This window comes from Haliotis rubra, unplaced genomic scaffold (genome assembly GCF_003918875.1).
Source record: "Haliotis rubra isolate DU_JTF1 unplaced genomic scaffold, ASM391887v1 Scf811, whole genome shotgun sequence".
Lineage (NCBI taxonomy): Eukaryota > Metazoa > Mollusca > Gastropoda > Lepetellida > Haliotidae > Haliotis > Haliotis rubra.
Window position 1 is genome coordinate 177,161 of NW_025767537.1, and position 8,386 is coordinate 185,546.

Consider the following 8,386-nt stretch of genomic DNA (forward strand, 5'->3'; position numbering starts at 1 on the left):
GTCCTATGGACTTGACGTCCTATAGTAAAACCCTGTATCATGAGGAAGTGAGTGATATTGCTTTTACCAATATTCCAGCAACATCACGGTGGGGGACACCAGAAATTGGCATCACACATTGAACTCATTTGGAGAAATCGAACCCGATCTTCGGGTGACGAGCTAACGCTTTACCCCATGCCCCAATCCCAAGACTCCTTGTACAGGAATATTGAAACTGCGCGTAACCCCACGGTGCATTATAGCTGCATTCTTGGGAGTCATAAGTCTTGTCTTGAAGAGACAGCCATGGTCTTTATTTAGTCATCTCGGGGCTGCAGCTGCTGCTATTGATGGTCCGCAGTAATAAATACACACACACGTGGTGGAAGCAGCTCGTTAGCTGACCTCCTCTTGAATAATGCAAGAAGATTAGACGCAAATACTCATTAAATTACACCACTTATTCGGCTACTGTTCTGGATGTCCACGCGTGTGTTTGGCTCTAACACGCCTAACGGTTCTATGATACGGCTTCATCAAGTCAGGTCAAGATGTTACTTTAATGACTGTATTAATTACTGGTCACACTTATGATTCAAATTATAAGCTTAGCCATAGGAGACAAGAGTACCGATATCGTGAATCTTAAAGGTCACATGCAACCATATATCAAACATAATTAAAACACAATTATCACTTATTCATGACATATAATATACATTGCTGGTTATGAAAAAACATATAAACAAAATTATAAGCGTACAATCGCAAATCAAAAGTGCAATATTGTGAACTTGGGTTTACTTCCCAAGAAACGAAGCAGCCGGGTTACCGAACCCAGTCAGAGCGGGTGGGTGTGCACTCAAGTGTAACGGCTGGCTCATTTGCACATGCCCTCACGGCTCATTGTGTGTAGATCATGGATCATAGAATGAATCATCCTTTTTTTGTCAATGTTATCTGGTATGAGATGTAGTCATGAGATGCAGGTGTTTCAATGTTGTATTAGTTTACTATTGAGTTTCTTGGAACTCAGTTAAGTCGTTAGACTAACGCTTAGTCTCTGAACATATATCATTTTGACAGAAACAAACAATTTCTTTTAAACTGAAAAGCAGTCCCAGTGAGAAGGGAGTTTCAGAAAATTAATGTTTAAATTTAGACTTGTTTCATTTAGGGCTTTAAAAAATAGCAGAGCAGAAACGGTTGGGCGGAAGGGAAAATAGTCCAAGGAGTGTGAGACCAGGAACTTGTAAGTCGTCGATGAAGAAAGAAGGAAACAGTGATATTGACACTACCTTTGAGGCAGTACCTTTGAGGTATGCATTGATAAATGTCAGCTACAAAACGATCCATATTCTTCAGAAATGTCCACTATAAGCAAAGTACCCTCTACGATCGTGACTGTATCATAAACATGTATTCACGAAGCACAATCAAATCATGAAAAGAATTTTTCAATTTCAGCATTTCGTGAAAAATGTATTTCGTTCTTACAATGTCAATGACAACCGGTTTTCAGGATTGAGGTGATTGTGTTTGTCAGTAAATTGGAAAATGTGTCATATGTGCTTTTTCACTTAGTTTGTAAGAAAAACGTGTTTCTTGGTAAATGTAAATTCATTCTATATTCTCAAGGAATGTCCACTATAAGCAGAGTCCGTTGTACTATTATGATCGTATCATAAACATATATTCATGAAGCACAATCAAATCATGAAAAGAACTGTTCAATTTCCACATATCGTGAAAAACGTGCCTTGTGCTTGCAATGTCAATGAGAATCGGTTTTCAGGATTGAGGAGATTGTGTTTGTCAGTAAATTAGAAAATGTGTCATCTGTGCTTTTTACACTTTGTAAGAAAAACGTGTTTCTTGGTAAATGTAAAGGACACATTCATTCTATATTCCCAAGGAGTGTCCACTATAAGCACAGTCCGTTGTACTATTCTGATCGTATCATAAGCATATATATATTCATGAAACATAATCAAATCATGAAAAGAAGTCTTTTTTGTATTTACACGCTTTGTTTCTTGACATGGCTGCAATATTGCCGATGTGCCGTTAAATAATAACTCACTCACTCATTGTTTCTTGACTAGACTGTCAATGACCACAAGTTTTCAGGATTGAGGTGATTGCGTTTGTCAGAAGACAGGAAGGTGATGCATCATATGTACTCTGTTCTCAACGTCATCATCCCCCAAATGAGTAATATCCATCTAAATTGTAGTTCTATATTTCAGAGTGGATTCTTCCCACAGGGAGCTCTGGTAGCCCAACACATGTTACACGTGTTTTCAGAAGCAAGTACGTCACACTGGGAGATGTGTTTGGGATACGCATCTTTTGGGATGTCAGCTCTCCGCACCCGAAGGTATACACGTCATTTGGTTAGTCTCATTACCATGTGATAAAAGAGACAAAGATGCCAAATGCAGTTTACGGGAGAATTACCATTTTCCGTTCCGAAGTAACAGCACCCCCCAGCGTTTAAATACCGATTCCATGTAGGGCGTTCATTAACGCAGGGTTCTCAAGTAGGCAGGAGAAATTAGTTAATGGATGTACGTGGAAAGCACAGGTCCGACTTGATAGGGGATTGACTGGTGACTGTGTGGTCCATCGGATAACGGTTCATATAACTGTACTTGATAGGGTCTAGTGAGTACCGACAAACAATAGTTGTTATTGATCGATGGTGGTATGTAAATTGACAGCTTACTATGCGCCTGGTGACTAGGCCCTCTGATGCAGAGTGGTTTAAATTACCTATTCACGATATGTTTTGATGACTAATCATGTTCAATTCAAATGCACCAGCCGGCGACTTTGGTCCAAACGGACAGCATTGATAGCATGACTGGTTGTTTGTGGACACCGTGATCAACTGTATGGTCTATCGTAAAGATAACTGGTGAACAGGGTTCACTTAGAGGTCATGGTTAATAGCTGCGTATGCTTTGAAATATATGCGTTGCTTTGATAACAACCCAGTCAATAACCCAGCAAAACATACCGTTTAATAATGGTCCATTATAATAATGACCATAGATCCAACATGTAGTGTATGTGACCTTTAAATAATAGAAAATATCATTGGCAGTTAATTTATGCATTTTATGAAAAAAGGAAATATTGATTCCAGATATTATTATGAATGTTATTATTTTTCCTTTGAAAACGTATCAGTAGTCAATAGATATACATGTACATGTATTTCCGTCAAAGAACCTTTTCAGAATGTCAGCGCATTTTGGAAAGAAATCTACGCATGAAATTATAAATGCAAAAGTATGATCATGATTGTATGCAGGTTTTTATGCATGTGCGGAATACGTGTAAAAAGTACGTAAACGAACTCTACAATGTTGCCTGTAGCTTTTTTCCCCAATAAACTCCTTCCTCGTCCGTTATGTCAGATTTTGGTGTGTTTGTTGTTTAACACCAAACTCTGAAATAGTCCAGCTATATGGCTGCGATCTGTAAATATTGTCCATCTGTCCATATTGTAATATATACCGTTAGCTTGTTTTACCGATCAGCTCATAATCAGTAAGATGTGTGTTTATTCTTTAACACCGTACCAATATTCCAGCTATATGACGGCTACGAATAACCACGCCTGGACCAGACAATGAAGTGATTGCTATCATGAGCATCGATCTACGCAACAGGGATACGATGACATGTGTCAACCAAGTCAGCGAGCCTGACCACCCGATCCCGTTAGTCGCATCTTACAACAAGCATGGGTTACTGAAGACCAATTCTAACCCGGATCTTTACGGGTTCTTTGTGTCAGAATATTTTGTGACAATCACCTGTGACGGTGAATCTGGACATGATGGGTTTCGATGTGGGGTGGGTATAGGGTGCATCCTGCAGCTTTACGACACCTGTTTCAACGTGCCTAACGCGTGGTTGTCCACTTCCTTCTTTCGAGAAGATATTTGTGTATCCCAACGCCATCATATAAAATACCCGAATCGCATTTGCATCATAACGGCCTTTAAACAATTAATCATGATAGACGTAATCGAAATTGTGCGTACTTCATATCACCTATACAAAAAAAAATCCCCAAAAGCTAGTTAACTGATCATGTAATACACGTGCATATGGTTCGACGAACAATATACAAGGCATGCTTGGCCGTGTTTGACTTTGAGGTCGTTCCTGTAGGGAGTCATTGAACTGTGCCTGAAGTTATTGTTTAATGGAGCATCGGCGAGGCATCTGTGTTACAAAGTGAAACAGCGCACTGTTTCACCCAGTGTGTCATCGTTTAATTCAAATACACCAGAGATACACGGTTTGACTCATAGCCAGGAATATGTTTGTCTGAGCGTATGTATGTATCTATAAACATTTCTGGTGTTTCCTGTCGTGATGTTGATGGAATATGCTAAAAGTTGCACAAACACTCACTCACTCGTATTATCCTTCATCTGTGCTTTGTAGTTACAGCGTTAAAGGAATCGTTCATAATTCTTTTGACCCGTTTTGATTCCTCACGTGAGTACAATCAGCGAAGTTTATTTGTGGTGTCCCCGGCCGTGATATGCTGGACTCACTCACTCACTCAAACCTACCGACCCACTCACTCACTCACCCATAAGCACCACCCACCCATCCACTCACTCTCGCACTCACTCACTCACTCACTCTGCGAGCTTGACCACACGATCCCGTTAGTCGCTTTTACGACAAGCATGGGTTGCTGAAGATCAATTCTAACCCGGATCTTCACGGGTCACAGTAGTTGAGTACTGGTAATAGTATTATCATCGTTACTATTTGTTTATATATTTCTCAGTTTCTGAAAAGCAGTGCGATTCTCACGTAAATATCAGCATGATACAACTTTAAATACAAAAGTATCATCTCGAGAGAAATGAGAATATAAATGGGTTATTTAAGACAGAAAGTGGTGTTTATAAATTATCCCCACTGCCGTCCCCGATGCATTATGTGCCTGAATCCACACCGTCAACGCACTAAAATCACCGGATCCCTATTTTGGTCAGGGTGATAGGTCACGGATCATTACTGCCACCCAATCCCCAAGAGGAGAGATGTCGTTACACCACTATCTCTTCTTGACAGTCGTGCCCTCGTCACAAACAAATAGCCGACCATGAGCTTCGAAAAATAACATTTATCGATAAGTTATTAAGGAAATGCACCAAAATTACTTCCTAATCATCAAAAGCGAAGCCAGAATATAAGGCTCACAGGAGTAGACGAGCTGGAATCAGCTCCTTCCGGGTCAACCCGCTCTTTGGTCTCTGGCGGTGACATTGCGGCGAATTGTTTAGCGGGCAGTAATGATCCGTTCAATCACTCCAGATAGGCAAGTATTAAACCGACCACGTCTTCCCCGGCTGCGACAGCTCAGATCTGAATTGGGCATTAGCTGTACACTGATCATATTTAACATACCCTCAACCAGGCGAAACAGTTATAAACTCCGTTATGTTAATCACTCCCCGAAAGCTCCCCACAGTTCACCTCAGCGTAAAATCTGCATGCTTTCATTGTGCTGCACTGCAGCGGAGCACCGAACCGACGTTTGACTTACTGATTAAAAGAATGGTTAGGCTTTACATAACTATAATATGAAAGTGGAGGTGACATTTTCATTCAGAGAGTCGAGGAAGGGTGATGTACAACCCGAACAACCATTGTGGACTGGTAACGTCGGTGTATATGCAATAAATGTGGTATTCCCATTGGTCTACTTAGGTATTCGAAGAATGAATAGGAGACCGTTTGAGAGCGCCGAAAATCAATAGTGATCCACAAAGCGCCCACTATTCTGATATTTAACTAGACCTATACCAAGCATTATCTGTGTGATGCAGATGCGAATTCAAATCGTGTGCAGAAACAGAAACGTTCCTTTTTCAAATTTGGGTCGCTTTTTGTGACCAATTAAGTGATATATTTGGGTGAAATGATTTATGGAGAAATGTTCAGAAATGTTATATGTTTAAATCGATTTGGTGTTTTTGTGTAAGTTTTCTTGAATTAACGCAATGCTTACGAAATTCTAAAGGGGGCGGTGGGGTAACCCAGTGGTTAAACCGTTCGCTCGTCACGCCGAAGACCCGGGTTCGATTCCCCATATGGTGACAATGTGTGAAACTCATTTCTGGTGTCCCCCGCCGCGATATTGCTGGAATATTGCTAAAAGCGGTGTAAAACTAAACTCAATCACTCAATCACTAATTTTAAAGGACGAGTTTTTGCAGTCCTGGAGAAGTGATATTCGGGATTCTCTAAAAGGTTTTTACTATTCCATTATTTAAGATTCAACATGTTTTGAAAAGTATTTATTACTCACAGATACCATTTTAAACCTTTACTATATTTTAGAACAAGTAATCACAAATTGCAAACAAAAGGGTCGCTGGTCGAACATTCCTCGCGAAGAGAGATTTTGTACATTTTGTTATTCTCAACAAATTGGCAACGAGTTCCATTATTTATTTAGATGTAAACTATTGGCGAATGAACGTTCTTTCCTTATCAGTGATTATTTTCATAAATGGCCTAAAATGTCAAAATATAAGCAAGTTGTTGGGAATAAAAAGATACCATGTCCTGAAAAAAACTGTCAAGATTTCCGAATCTTGTATATACCATCTTGTAATTTGTAATAACTATGTGTAAAATGTGACACATGCACCACCGTTGGTGGTTCATTTGAGTAATAAAGTCAAAAGTGACAAGCATGGGTTGCTGAAGACCAACTCTAACCCGGATGTTCTCGGGTTGTTTTGGGCAGAGAAGGAATGGTTCAGTGAAAGACATCAAACAATGCTTAACTCTAATGATGAAGCAAGGAGAGTCTGATTTGGTTGCCCAGACCTTGGCATGGTATGTCAGTGGACCAGGACTAATGCTGGACTAATACAATCAACCACACACTAACGTGCGTGTGAGTGAGTGCGTGAGTATGGTTTTACGCCGCTTTTAGCAATATTCCAGCAATAACACGGCGGGGGACACCAGAAATGGGCTTCACACATTGTACCCATGTGGGGAATCGAACCGAGTCTTCAACGTGATGAGCGGACGAACGTGCGTGTACGTTGCTATGTAAACACGCGTGAAACTACAGGTTAACATCCGTCTTCAAGGACCCATGCTTGTCGTAAGAAACGACCAACGGAATCGGGTGGTCAGACATGTTGATATATTGCTGAGTGCGGCGTCAAAATTAAACAACAAACCAGGAAAAATGATGATGGCAGCGTTTGTCACTCGTGAAGATGCAGGTTAGAATTGATACTCTGTAACCCATGCTTGTCGTAAGAAACGACTAACGGAATCGGGTGATCAGACTTGCTGACTTGGTTGCCACATGTCATTGTATAGCAATTGCGAAAATTGATGCTCATGATGTTGATCACTGGATTGCCTGGTCCAGACTCGATTATTTACAGACCCCCGGAACGTAGCTCCAATATTACTGAGTGCGGTGTTAAACGTCAAACAAACGCTATGTAAGTGCAATAACAGTAACCGCATCGTTAAGCCCCGTTCCAATTCACAGAGATTTAAGACAAGTGTATGCATAGGTATGTTCTTATTTCGCCTAAAGTCTTAAAACAACATGTCATGGTCTGTTGACTGTTGATTACGCAATGGTGAACTAGTGGCACCCCTATGACCTAAAAATGGACTCTTCTAGTTGAAGTAGTTGAAGGACAAAAAGAATTTATTTATTTCTGTTACTTATCATTTTCTGATCACAATCGTGACATTGGCAATTTTGGCAATACCCAACCCTACTGGCTACATCTGGTCCTGTACAAGGCAGTGCAAAACATACACTTGGGTCCAGAGACCAGGGCACACATGTTCCATCCATGTACACTGTTTCGGCCACAGCAAGGATATCACTCATCTCTGCGGTTGTGAAGATTAGAATCTTGTTGTCATCACCGTCGTCTACCACCAGGAACCGCCGGCCGTCTGAAGTCTCTGTCTTAAAAGCTTAAATTTTGTCTCTATTTGTTTTTAATTATTTTAAAAAACATAATCATGCGCAAGGCTTGAGGTTGTCACTTGTGACAACAGATCTTATCCTTTTTACACAACTACATATCCTTATAACAATTTAGTATTTCACAGTGAAAAGTTAACTACATCTCATCATCGCATACATTAATCCCTGTCATTTTATTTTAACCCTGTTTTAACTTCTCAGTGGATGCACTAATCCTCTTTACTCAACTACATATCCTTATAACAACAGTCGACCAAGACTCAGTGAGTCAGGTTCATTATAAGAGTAGGGGTGCATTCTCTAATCCCAATTCGCCTACATTGTTTTTGTAGGCGAAATGAGATGTAGGCGAATTGAGATGTAGGCGAATAGAGACTAAAC

The 8,386-nt window shown here is 40.4% G+C and overlaps 1 long non-coding RNA gene across 1 annotated transcript; it reads left to right on the plus strand.

Annotated features, from left to right (window-relative positions):
* The first annotated feature begins 1,180 nt into the window (after positions 1-1,180).
* On the plus strand, positions 1,181-3,336 carry LOC124261835. The gene is made up of 2 exons (XR_006894442.1): positions 1,181-1,301; positions 2,232-3,336. It is a non-coding gene; the product is annotated as an uncharacterized LOC124261835 (long non-coding RNA).
* Positions 3,337-8,386: the final 5,050 nt, after the last annotated feature.